The sequence below is a fragment of the Culex quinquefasciatus genome, chromosome 2 (genome assembly GCF_015732765.1).
Source record: "Culex quinquefasciatus strain JHB chromosome 2, VPISU_Cqui_1.0_pri_paternal, whole genome shotgun sequence".
Taxonomy (NCBI): Eukaryota; Metazoa; Arthropoda; class Insecta; order Diptera; family Culicidae; genus Culex; species Culex quinquefasciatus.
Genome location: NC_051862.1, coordinates 43,748,122 through 43,762,093, shown reverse-complemented (window position 1 = coordinate 43,762,093; position 13,972 = coordinate 43,748,122). Strand labels below are relative to the sequence as shown.

At 34.8% G+C, this 13,972-nt stretch overlaps 1 protein-coding gene across 1 annotated transcript in view; it reads left to right on the top strand.

Annotated features, from left to right (window-relative positions):
* The window catches only part of LOC6043056, a 96,876-nt gene that overhangs the window by 5,962 nt on the left and 76,942 nt on the right, over positions 1 to 13,972 (top strand). The window lies entirely within an intron of this gene.

Genomic DNA, 13,972 nt, shown 5'->3' with positions numbered 1-13,972 from the left:
TGAAGAAAGCCCCTTGTTGAAGTCGTCGAAAAAAGGTCATCTCACCTGCTACTGACAATCCTAACTTCTCCCATCCAAAACGGCGAAAGTAGGTTTATTTCACTATCACACTACACACGTGTTCCCCGTCATTTTTTTTATGTATAAAGAAAAAAAGCAGAATTAAATGTAAAATACAGAGTAACACCCGCCTCAGGGGGCGAGCTCAGACGATCCGTTTTTTATGTATCAATTAAAAATGGATACTTCATCACAAACTCACTCACTCATTCACTCCCGTGGCGGAAGACTTTAACGAACAAGACAGCCAAAAAAAACATCAACAGCTACGTCGGGTTGTGAAGTGACCCCTTCCGCCTCCAGCTCGAATCCATTTTGGACACTTTCGGTATAAATCACGTCGTTTCCCAAAAGCAATCGCGGTGAGTCGCTGTCTCACTTCAGGGGATCTCCACATGAGTCAAACGTGAATTGGGGAGCGGTCATGATTCAATTCTTTAGTTGTTGAGCAAAACATCACCTAGTCGTTAATTTCAAAAATGCTCACATTATTTTTTAAACTATCTTAAAAACCTAGCTTATGGACGACCCCTCAAATACCTGGGAGGTAAAAGTTGAACTGATTCTCCAAATATTTTGGCTTCATAAACCAACGTTAAAACCTCCAGCTGGGAGGGTCGCAGATATTTGCACCCATAGTTTTTGCTCGTGTCAAAATCGAATGGGAACGCGAGAAAGTTTTGGGGCTCGCCCCAGTGCTTTTTTTTCCCTTGTTTTTCAATCAACTCTCATGTGGAGTGGATTATTTATATATCTTCTTTCTTTGGTGTACCAGAGGAACATCAACCCCCACGGTGCAAGCACTAATCTTATTTGGCCATTTGATACGGTTCGATACCAAACGCGCCGCCGCATGCCGAAAGCATCTTCGGGCTTCACTAGGACAGATTGTTTGTGAAGTTGAGTTGAACTTTAAAAAATTGAAAATAATAAAAATACTTTTAAGAGCTGTTTTTAATTTGAACAGAAAACAAGTAATGAAGTCTTAATTTTCTGATCGATTTGGTGTCTTCGGCAAAGTTATAGGTTATGATTTGGATTTTTCAGAAAAAAAGTGTGGGTAAAACAATTTGCTTTGTTCTAGAAAGTTGCGCGAAATTGAGTACAGTCATCCCACATATTCGAAACACCCACAAATTCGGAACACTTTTAGGATAACTTGTCAATAGCATGCCGAAAGTAGCTTTTCTGTCGACCCTACTATTTTTAGAACCTTCATTTGGACATTATCTTGCTATTTTATTAGCAAAAGTAGAACTTTTTGAACAAAAAATTTCATTCCAAGACTATTTTGTCTAGAGCATCAAAACACTGCCTCCAAATGGCCTGTTTCATAATTGTGGGATGTTATTGTGCCATCACAATTGTGGGACACCTGAATTTAACTGATATTTTCACAAAAAAAAGTTATCAAACCATGTATAATAGTAACATCACTAAGCTTGAGTTTCACTGGTTTCAGTATGTGAAGTCATTATTTGGTAATAAATATGTACTTCTGGAGAGTTCCAAAGTTTGTTTACATTCGTAAGAAAAAAGTGTTCTGAATTTGTGGATTTCAAGGGTCAAAGTAATTCTTCAAAAACTTCATATAAAAGTTGAAATTTGCAGTTGTTCGATACAGCATTCGAAAGATCGCAAGAAAAGCTTTCAAATGAAGGTAAAAACGAATCATTAAGTTCAATTATCGATTTGCTATGATTTTTTGAACATTGGCCAATCTGGAAACCGTTCCGAATATGTGGGATGATTGTAAAACTCATTGTAGAAAACAAAGATAAAAAATAAAAAAAATGTTTAGATTGAGTTACACACATTTTTCTAAAAAGTGCTGCAAAAAACTTCCAAGAGATCTTTTTTCTTTGTTTTTATAAGTATAGAAAAACTCAAAATAATTGAAAAAAAATTTATGCATGAATTGTTTTATAAACATATCAACTCCAAACCCCTTACGCATTTGACGTTAAATTTATCGTCATACTATTTTTACAATCAATTGTTTAAAAAAGTGCGTTTAGGGAGACTTGATCTCTGCATTTTTACAATCAGGGCACAGGGCTGGGTTTTCGTACATAGTTTCCTTTAGTATAGTTGTACATAGCTTACTGCAGTTTGAACCATTTTTCAAAAGTTTTGTGAACAAAAATTACCAGCTTTTGTAAACATGTCCAATTTTTGTCTAAAAAGGAAAATTTTAAGTTTTTAAATATTTTGCATGCTAAACTTGTTATATTTTGAACACAAACGTACATGTTTAATGTGAAATTGCTGTAACTTATAGAAAATATAAAACTTTGGATGAATATGAAACATTTTGCTTTAGATTTTTTTTAGTCGAACTCATTGTCATACCAACATTTTTGATTCCTCCTTAGGTTCGAATGGAGTTTTCAATCGAAAATAACTTTACAACTTCTTCATAAAAAGCGTCGTTTTCAATTGATAGGCATTTTTAGGTTAAATAAGATGAAAAATAAAAATGTAAAAATATTTCATAAAAAAAATGCACACTTGCCATAAAATATCTTTGAGCAGCTGAGAAAATTTATTTGTTCAGTCCTCATTTCTCACCTGGAAGTATCTCGGAAATAGTTTATTTGATTTCAAATGTTCAAATGTGAATTTTTTGTGAAGTTTTCTACTTATATCAATATTTTGCGTTTTGCTTCATGTATTGCAGAGGTGATTTTCCTTCATAAAATAATTTCAATTGCAAAAAATTAAAACTTTCAACCTAAAAATGCCTCTAACATTGAAACCGTTCTTTTTTTTCAAACAAAATGTTAAGTCATTTTTGACTTTTTCTTATTTGGCTAAAACTTTGTGAGGCCTTCTATAAGACCAAAGAAGCCAGTTTGTTTTAAATATTCGGAAACCTGTAACTTTTGAAGGAATTTTCTGGTCAGTTTGGTGTCTTCGGCAAAGGAAAAAAATCTTGCAAATCGGTAACAAAATTTAAAAAAAAAATGATTTAATTAATTTTTTTTTACGAAAACTTAATTTCCCTAAATCGGTTTGTTTCGATTATCAAGATTTTTTGCTTTGTTTTAGGGGACCAAAATCCTCATCTTGCGAGCCATAGAGAAGTATGGTAAAAAAAAATTCCGCCGGGTTAAAAAAAAACGATTTTTGAAAAAATAAATAAATTTGGTTGACCTCATTTTGCCTTCCTCACTGAGGTAAGGCTATAATCCTGCTCTAAAAATAAACTTTGCATAAAAACGTCGTAGACCCATCTTCATGTATACATATCGACTCAGAATCGAAAACTGAACAAATGTCTGTGTGTATGTATGTATGTGGCCAACAAACTAGCTCATGTTTCTCGGCACTGGCTGAACCGATTTGACCCGAACCTGTTGCATTCGATTTGGTTTAGGGTCCCATTGATCGAGTTTTATACAAATTGAAGTTTTGATAAGTAGTTCAAAAGTTATGTATAAAAATGTGTTTTCACATATATCTGGATCTCACTTAAACGTATGTAAACTATGTCCGGGTACATCATCCGACCCATCGTTGGTTAGGTTATCCTCACTTAAGTGATATTGATGTACTTTTTGGAAGCCGGATCTCACTTAAACCCATTAAAGATCTGGCAACCCTGTCTCGAGATATCCTGACTAAAGTGATATTGATGTACTTTTTGGAAGCCGGATCTCACTTAAATGTATGTAAACTATGTCCGGATCCACCATCCGACCCATCGTTGGTTAGGTTATCAAAAGACCTTTCCAACGAGTCCAAAACATTGAAGATCTGGCAACCCTGTCTCGAGATATGGCCACTTAAGTGATATTTATGTACTCTTTATTCCGGATCTTAAAAATAGATGAAATTTTTGTACAATTTTATCATATCAGCCATTGTTGGTAATAAGTGAGGAAGGCTCCAACCACATAGGTGGATTAAGTTAGTTTTTTATGTAAATTTTAATTTGCAGTCGAAAATATTTTTTTCAAATTGGCTTTATTGGTCATAGGAAAGGCTCCCACAAAGTTTGAGTCAAATAAAATAAAAAATACAAAAAAAAAATTGTCGAAATCTGCCGATATTGGTGAAAACTGTTCTTTAGAGTAGTTAAGGACCCCAAAAATAAAAAAAGGAAAACGATTTTTTTTAATTCGATTATCCGAAGTGAAATTTTTCCAAGGCCTTCGGATAATTGAGTCTGAACTGTATACACAAAAATAGCTTCTTTTGACAAAAGGAATGCGTGGAAAAAAAATATCCGAATAAAAAAATTCAAAGAAAAAGTTGATTTGTGTAGAGAATGACTCTTTTGAGAGCACAAACGACAAACAAAATTTTAGAATAAAATGTTGCATGAATTAATTGAAGTTGTTGCTAATTTTGGAAGCAACATACATGTTATAACGTACAAAACATTTTAAGATACTGTTTGTTTAATTAAAAATTATGCACTATTCATTTCAAAAAGTGATCTGTTTTAATGTGTAAAGTGTAATGATTTCGCATTTTTTTAGATAACTGCTAACAAAAGTTGAATCTATGCTTGAAAGTCAAATTTTCTTTTTTTTAAACAGAGAAAATGAGAAACATATTTTTTTTAAAGTCGTAAATATTTCTGGAGAATGGGTAGTTCTGGCAAGTGGGTCATTCTGGGGAATGAGCCATTTTGGAGTTTGAATGTAAGGAATGGGATAGAACCGTGAAAAAACTCTTCATAGTTGTATTGGCTTTAAAGTTATGGTCTACGCAAATTTTTATTTTATTATATATTAAATATACAAATAATATTTATAAAGATTTGAAGGCAAGACTTTCTATTAAATTATGACTTATTTCCGAGGTTCGAGTGAAACATGAATTGACCTCAAAGTAAACACAAAGGAAAATAATTAAACACTACTTCCCACTTCGCGAATCATCTGCTAATGGCTACTAATTCCGATGCTATCGTACCCCTCGGGGTTACAATTTCCGGTGGCGGTGTACCTAACCTCAGAAGCAAAAATCAATTATCGAAATCGGAAATAGACCCATTTGCTACCATATTTACTTTTTGCCTGGCCCGACGTCTTATCGGGGGTCGTCCCAGCTTTCTTTGGATGCGCCTTGCACAAAAGCCCCGCGCGCACACTTGACTTGCTTGGCTAAGAGCTAAAGCTAACGGGAAAAGCGAAAGAAAATAATCTCTTTTTTTTGCTCGTTTTTACGATCGACCCCTATTCTTTGGAGCCGAAGAAGTTAAGGGGCGGCGGCGGTGACGAGGGGTGCATTCGTACACCATCATTCAGTGTTAATATTCATCACTTTGTTTGTACTCGATACTTTCCACCCCAAAGTCGAGAAGAAAGAAGTGTACGAAGAAAGAAGAGAGGGAGAGAAAATGAGAAGAGAAATGAGCCACACGAAATGTGTCCCACTTGTTTGGCACCCCGGCGAGAAACCCCCGTGACAAAGGGTACCTCTCTACGTGCTGATGGACCCCTCGGTGGGGCAGTGCTGTCAGCAGCAGTGGAGCAGAGTGAAAATATCACAAGATTTATTCCGGTGGAACTTTGCAACGATTCGTCGTTTGTAATACAAAGCGAAACAGTTTCCCATTAGAAAGACGACGGCGAGCGAAACTTTAGCTCTGCAGTGGTGATGATGAGCAGCGAAAAGAAACGAAAGCATACCGAGAAGACAATATTAAAACAACAAGAGCGCGAAAATTAGGTCAACCATGCATAAGAGATGGCACCACTTCCCTGCTGACGAGACACTGTAAACGAGAGCTTTATGGATGGTTTTGCATTGTTTTTTAATTGCTTTGCTAAACCTGCCGTTATGGATAGGATTGACCAACAATGGTGATGTTTGGCGTAACGTAGAAAAAAACTGACGAGTAAAAAGTGAGTTCAAAACATTGAATGCTAATAATTTAAACCAGTCCCACTTCCCCCCTAAATACACAACTATTAGCCAAATAAACACTAACACACGGTATGTCCACGCATCCTTACACCCCTGTTGAGTCTGCGAAATGTGATCCGTTCACATAATCTGTCTCTGCGGTTAATGCAACGCAGTAGGTTTGAGGTTTTGCAGCGCGACTGTGTTTCAAATGTAGGTGGCACCAAAATGAGGTTACTTGCCTAAAATCGTATTCCTTTCTGCTGGATTGAAGAACAAAATCGATCATTTCTCAAAAAAATTTTTTTGCTTAAAATAATGAACTTCAATTTTTGGGCTCGCAAAAATTTGTGAACTTTAAAAAAAACATGGTTTGGAACACGAAAACATGAGTTTCCCGGTAAATATCAATGAAATAACCAGTTATATACAGTATGTAAAAAAGTATTTACACCCCTTGGGCACTATGCACATTTTGTGATGAAACATGTAAAAAAAACCTAGTACTACGTTTTGTTCAGAAACTCATGCCAAACATTTTGCTACAAAAAGCTCATGAAAAGATGATTTTTATAAAAAGTTATATAACAAATACTATTACGAAAATAAAAAAGGTGCAAAAAAAGTTTGTACACCTTTCGAAAAATTAACATAAATAATGTTATTTGTTGGCAAATCACCATAAATCCAGTCTCCCAACTCCAAATAGGCATCCTTGACTGATTAAAAAAATAATTTGGATTGAATATAAAGTTTACTAACTACTAAGTATAAAAGTTTATATAACTCTGGAAATTCTATATAAAACTTATCTTAACTTAATTTTGCAAACTTTTAATTCAAATAAATGTCAATATATTACCATAGAATTGCTAAATAAACATTTTGGAGTGGGTATAACACCGTTTTGGGGGTATTTGTATCGATAAAATAGATTTTTCTTGAGAATTTCGTACCAACCCGGAATTACGTCGTCGGAAAATCCGCCGGCATCCAAACCGGTTCACGATTCACAAGTCAACCTATGTTGCATCGGAAAGGGCATAATATTTCCGATCTTTTAATACCCACACATCCAGGTTTTCTATAAAACCCACGTTTTTAAATACTTTTTTTGCACCTTTTTTATTTTCGTAACAGTATTTGTTATATAACTTTTTATAGAAATCATCTTTTCATGAGCTTTTTGTAGCAAATGTTTAGCATGAGTTTCTGAACAAAACGTAGTACTAGGTTCCTGTCAAACTTTATTTTTTTACATGTTTCATCACAAAATGTGCATAGTGCCCAAGGGGTGTAAATACTTTTTTTACATACTGTAGTTGATAACAGATGTGTTAACGTATTTTCAACAATTTTTATTGATTTTTGACAGACTTTCTTGCCAAATAGTCGAAATTACTATCTATTCTAAATATACAGTTTTCTCATAGAAAAATTAAACAAATATTGGAAAGTTGTACACCAAATTGTTGGAAATAATTTTTCTCATCCGAATCCGGCATAAGTTTTATAAAAATGATGATTAGGCCGATGCAAATATTTAAAAAAGTTTTTGTCCCTCGGCACTGGCCGAGGTCAAGGGGGGGGGCAAAAAAATAAAAAAATATAAAAATTTAAATAACAAGCCATAGTCTTCACATTTAAATGAAAAAAAGTGTTTTTAAATGCATTATACACTAGTTCAGTTGTTTTGCAATCATTAGTTTTCAAAAAATCTAAGATCTGACAAAAACAAAAATTGTATCGAAAAAAAAGATTTTGCATCGAAAATTTTCAAAAAATCCTAAGATTTTTTAATAAACCCAAACATGCTAAAAATGATTTTAAACGCAGAAGAATGTATTTTAATTTGATTTCAGCTGGTTGCACTTGAATTTTCATTGAAATTTTGAAGTTTATTGTAAAAATATTTTTTTTTGCTCCCTTATTTTTCGGGCCAATTTTGAAGGGGGGGGGGGGGGGGTGACAAAAACTTTTAAAAATATTTGTACCAGCCTTATGGAGGAAAAAACACATTTTTTCAAAAAATCATAGATTTACTCTATTTGTTCATAGGTGGCGACATGTGTCTTTTAGCTTTGCTGCAAATCCTCTATTAGGTCACCAGTTGTGTTGGTCCAAGCCGGGGATTAAAATTCCAATCTACCTCTTACGAGTCAGAAGCGTTACCACTTTGCTACAGGGCTCGTTCAATTTGAAGTTGCTTGTTGAATAAATAAAACTACGATAAGATACAAAAAAAAATACAATAACCAAAATCTGCATTGATTCCACGGGTTAAATCCCATTTAAATTCGAATAATTTTCGGGCTGCTTGAATTCACGAGCAATGAGCTCAAACCTGGTTATATTATTTTTTCTTCTAATTTTTCTTACCGGCTTAATACGCGAAGATATGTTGTTTGTTGTAGCACGGAAGTCATCCTTGCATGACAGTGATGTATGATGTTCTTCGAAACCTTGAACAAGTTCTTTCCACTCACGCGGCTACGTTCTAGTTCGTCAAAACCCCTGTTCCTAAACGCTTAACCAAGTGAAACCGAATTTTGCACGTGGCCAAACCACTTCGTAGTGAACGTGCTATCTTGTTGCACGTCGATTTTGGGCCAAATTGAGTTGAGAACGCTTTTTTCGATTTCAATTCTGAGATATTCATCAAAAACCGGGAAAACTCCGTTCATTGTTGCCACTATCGAAGAAGTTTCGATCTGACCGAGCTATCTTGACACACTCTGAGACTTGCTGCTAGTGCGACAACATGTCAAAGGAAATTTAGTCACAGGACGTTTTGTCACACGTACGTGCCCGCCTACTGTAATCATTTTTAAATTATAACTCGTGACTCCGGCAACCAAATTCAATCAACCTTCGTGACAATGCACGTTTGCATTCAAGCTCTAACATTCGAACGCATTTTTCTCGGAACGTCAGAACGCGACGTGCGACAAGATAGCACGATTACGTCGACTTGAGCTGCACACTTTTCCCTTCTTTCATCATACTCAAATTTGACGAGGGCAGTCGTGCGCAGGAAGTGCACAGCCACACTGGAAAGATAAAAGGTTAGCAAACTTTGCTAATTTTACGCCAAGTGTTTTTTTTTGCTCAAACTCCAGGAGGGGGGCGTAGCCATCGAGTAGGCCATGCGTCAACGAAGCGCGCGCGCGCCCGGATATTGTGGTTTTGGGTTCGATTTTTGCAGCTGGCGCTCGTCGCTTGCGCATAAACGCGACACGGTGACTGATCGCGCGTGTATCGCGCTGTTATTATTTTGCTGTTGTCATGGTGGCGAAGACAACCAAACGCAAACGATACCCAGTCAATGCTGTGGGACGATGGCTCTTTTTTTTGCGTTGAGGGTTCTGTCGTTGTTGTTGCTGGTGGTATTGTGCTTGTTCATTGACTTGATTGACAAAGCAGATGAGAAATCGAAGAACTAAATCGAACGGACGGTTTTGCAAGCGACGAACTCTTCTGAATGGTTTCTCTGCCTTGCGAAATAATTTGGTAGTTTAAATTTTATCTTAGAAAATCATGTTAAACTGTGGAAAAATTAGCACCGTAAGCTTGGGTGACATTGGGTCTGGGGTGAGATTGTTTCATACAAAATGGGAAAATTTATCAAAGACACCAAATCGATTGAAGACCTGATTAGATACAAGCACCAATAGGTGGATTTAGAAACTAACAATGTTCAATAGTTTCTATGAGACTCTTTATCGGAGAACCTTGACCTTTAAGTTTCGTTGAATCGCCACAGACTATACAGCTAAAGGGGCTATGTTACTAAAACTTAATTACTTCTCAAGTGCTTCTAACTAACGCTCAATCGCGTTCTCAGCCAGGTTACTTAATCGCAGATGGCAATGACTTTGACAACGATTTGCCCCAGGTGCGCTCATTCCGGTCCTAGTCGTAGTCGTCGCGTTGTACAAGAAACATAACCTTGCACTTTAGTTAGTTTAGTCTCAGACTTCTGGGATGTTCTCACAACCGAGTCTAATGCCAGTGGATTTAAGAGAAGCCTCGCTACGGTACTGTTTAACGCCGTGGGCTAATTTCCAAAAGTCTTTTTTTTTCTTCTTCTTTTCGTGACGACCGCCACCAAATGTAAAACTGTACATACCTAGTTGGCTAATGTCTTCATTGGAACGGCACGCCACACAGATTTGGGTTTCAAACTGTGATTAACCGTCCAAGGCAGTTTTATGGTATCCGCGTATTTTTTAAGCCCCGTCTCCAAAAAGCATGCCTAACTGCAAATTTTTCACGAATACCTGCAGCACGCAACACCTGCTGGGGCTGATGGTGCTGAAATTGGCTTCTATACTGTACAAGGTGTACAGTTTGTTACTGTTTGTCACGGCTAGATGGTCGAGTTAAGGTGCGAAAGAAGGAAAAAGACTGCGTTCCAGTCACTTTTAAGGTCTCACGATAAACCTTCCTTCCGGTTTTGAGTTTCACTCACGTAGCTAAACCAGCTGATGATGAATGGGGTTCTGGCGGTAATTGTGATTTTAGTCTGACGCCGTAAGAATGATGTGAAACTGCTGAAATATTGACAAGTATTAATTCATCAGTTATTCATCACTCTGAATCGAGTGATTATTATTATTTCACATTGGACATTTATAAATTATTTAATAAAACAAATCTCTCTCTTTGTCAAGATTTCTACTCGAACCTAAACATTCGAGTTATTGAACTGCCGTTCTACGCATAATTGTCCCATGTTCAAAAAAGTGCAACTGAGAAAAACGCGATTGAAATTTTTTGGCCGATTTCTGTGTTTCTACGCATAATTGTGTCGTGGGTACCTATTCGCCCTATGTGTCCCTAATCGCCCCAGTAAGCAGTTTATCACCCTTATTTGTGATTCTCTTGCTATACAACAGGTAAACAAGACATAATGCTTAGTAAAATTAATGATTCCGTGTAAGAAAATACTTGGTGGGACAATTATGCGTAGAAGTTTAATGATGGGACAAACAGACTTGGTGTTGTTTTTAATGAGTTTCCGAACAAAGTACCAGATTTTATGTGTTTTTCTTAAAGTACACATCAGACTAAACCTAAAAATGTCATAAAGTCAAAATCGTCCAAAACTGACATGGGACAATTATGCGTAGAACGGCAGTGAATGGCATCCAAACTAAAATCTAAGATGCTGGAAAAATTGTTTTTTTATTTTAAAATTGCGTTTATTTCTGCATTTGAATTTATTGAACAAATGCTGATATTTTATTTGGAGGAAATATTCTGTGAACTCTTTTCTACATTTTGATTAACGCTTAAGTTTGATCGAACCAAAGGGTTCTTTTTTTCAAAAATCTCTAAACTATTCAGTAGATATTTGGTGATATCTCACAAATTATGCAATTTGAAATGATCAAATTTGTATTTCGATAATACTTTCAAAGAAATTTTTTTCAATTTGTTTAGAAAATAATTTACTTTTATGATTATTTTTTATAATCATTAAAATTTTGAAATTGCATTTTCAATTCTCAAAAACAAATTTAATACTATTTATTTTGGAAATGGAAAAATATATATATTTATAACATAAATTATGCCATGTAGAAACGGTACTTTCAAAAGACCAAAGTTTAAAATTTTTTTTTGTTTTTTTTTTGAAAAACAACTCCAAATTTTGTTATTGCAATACGGGTATCAAACTATCGGGAATTTGTCACACGTTTCGAAAGTAATACAGCTGTTTTTCTTAACATTAAATGATTTTTCAAAACTACGTGTTTTCGAAAAAAAATGTCAAATTTTTTGTTTTTCACAAAATCGAATGAATGAGAATTTTTAATATATTTCCAAAATAATAATTAATAATACTTTTTTGGAAAAAAACTCAACGTTTTTACAAAACTACGTATTTTCGAAAAAAGTAATTTGGGTTATAACGTAAGTAAGACATAAACTTTTAGAAAATACTTAAAATTTTCACAAAACTAGGTTTTTTTAAAATAAAAATAATCTATAGTAATCTGATTCAGTAATTTTTGAAAATTTTAATTTTGTTTTTCAACATTGTAACAGTGTACCCTCTTTGTTGATATTGAAGAGACAATCAAGAGCGGGAGGTATCAAAATAAAGAACGAAAAAATCAAAGCATACTTTTAAAGGGACTGAAAATTTAATTCGCAGATGGAACAATATTGATATCGAGAAAATCGACAGACAGAGAGCCGACTGTATTATTTACAAAAGGTACTATTCAACATTCTTGATAATTTGATACCCACAACGTCATCGTAAATTTGTTTTTTCAAAAATAATTAGTTTTAAGTTATAATATAATTTTTGAAATGTATGAAAAAATTCCCTATGATTTGTAGTTCTGGGAAAAAAATATTTTTTGGTATTTTCAAAAAGGAATTACTATCGACTCTCTGGTTGTCAATATCCAAGGGACCGTCGAGGAAGAGAATCATCAGTTTACAGAACGATTCAAAATGAAGACTCGATTGAAAATATTTTTTTCTTGATACTCAGCTATGGGAGAGAATCATGGCAACGTCCATCAAACAAAAACAAACAAATGTCAAACACCCTTCAAAGCTTCGTTTCGCCAAGTAAAATGTCTATGCAAGCCATGAGAAAGTGAAATTATTGACAACCGGAAGAGATTTTTGAAGCAAACAGAATCCAAGGGACCGTCGAGGAAGAGATCTTTCAAGCAAGGGGAAATATCGAGGAATGAAGATAATTGAAGTATGCAGATTGAAGGGACTGAACAATTCATCGATAGATGGAGAATTATTGATATCGAGAAGATCGACAGCCAGAGAGTCGACTGTATTACAATTCGAAGGGTATGAAAAATTTCGATCATACCCAAATTGTATAAAACGTAAATTTTCAGTACTTTTCGGAAACAGGTAGTTTTGTGAAAATTTGAAATATTTTTTCATATTCATGATAATTTGTTGAATGTATGAAAAGTTGAACATTTTCCACACAAAAAAAAATCCGTTAACAGGGGTGACATTGAAAGGATTTTAATTTATTTTTGGAATATTTTTGAACTTGTAAGGTTTTCTGAAGATTATTACTTTTAAATCTTGTTCTGGGGCCCCACAACGTCCATGCACTATTTTTGGGAAAAAAAGTTTTTTCAACAGTGTTTAAACAGAATATTGCGTAGAAATTTCTTTTTTTTTAATTCCGGGATAACTTTGTCTGTTCATGGTTTTCTAGTATAAATAGGATTACACGACTGCAAATTATATTTTTAACGTCGAATTTATTATTAGTTAGATTTTACTGATAAAGTTTTGAAAGAAAAAAAAAATAATGTTATTATTTAGTTAATTATGTTTATGAGCTTTTGAAAAAAAATACTCAAATTTGAGGTAAAATTGATAAAAGTAAATAAAACTAGTTTAGCTTATAAAAAAATATAAATGAATTTAAAAAAATATTTTTTAAAACAAAATTTATTTACTTGTTTAAAAGCAATCACGGTACCGTATGGAATAATAACCAAAACGAAAAAGACAGAAGCTTAATGCGTATATTAAGCAAACTGTCACGTAAACGGTAAACGCAAACTGCAACCCAACAGTTTAGGTCGACGTCGTCGTGCTATCCTGTCGCACCCGCCATTTCGACGTTCCGAGAAAAAAGCGTTTTAATGTTTGACCTTGAATAAATAAAAGCGAAAGCAGGCAATGTAAACAATAACAAGCACGTTTTGTTTGGCTGACCATTAAGTGCATTGTCCCTAAGTTTGGTTGAAGTTGGTTGTTGGAGTCCCGAGTTATAATTACAAAAGTTTACGTTAGTCTAACTTGTACGTGCGTCAAACGCGTTCTGACCTGAAATCCCTTTGGCCAGTTGTCGCACTTACATCAATTTTCAGGGAGTGACAAGAGCACGACACGATTGAAACTACTTTCATATGTAAAGTGAAAAAAATGCACGGAGTTTTTTTTTCGGATTTCGTTGAATACCTGAGAATTAAAATCGAATTTTGGGAATCTGTGAAGGTCAAAAGGTGAGGCATTGGGAGTAGAGATCCTAAATAGGGAG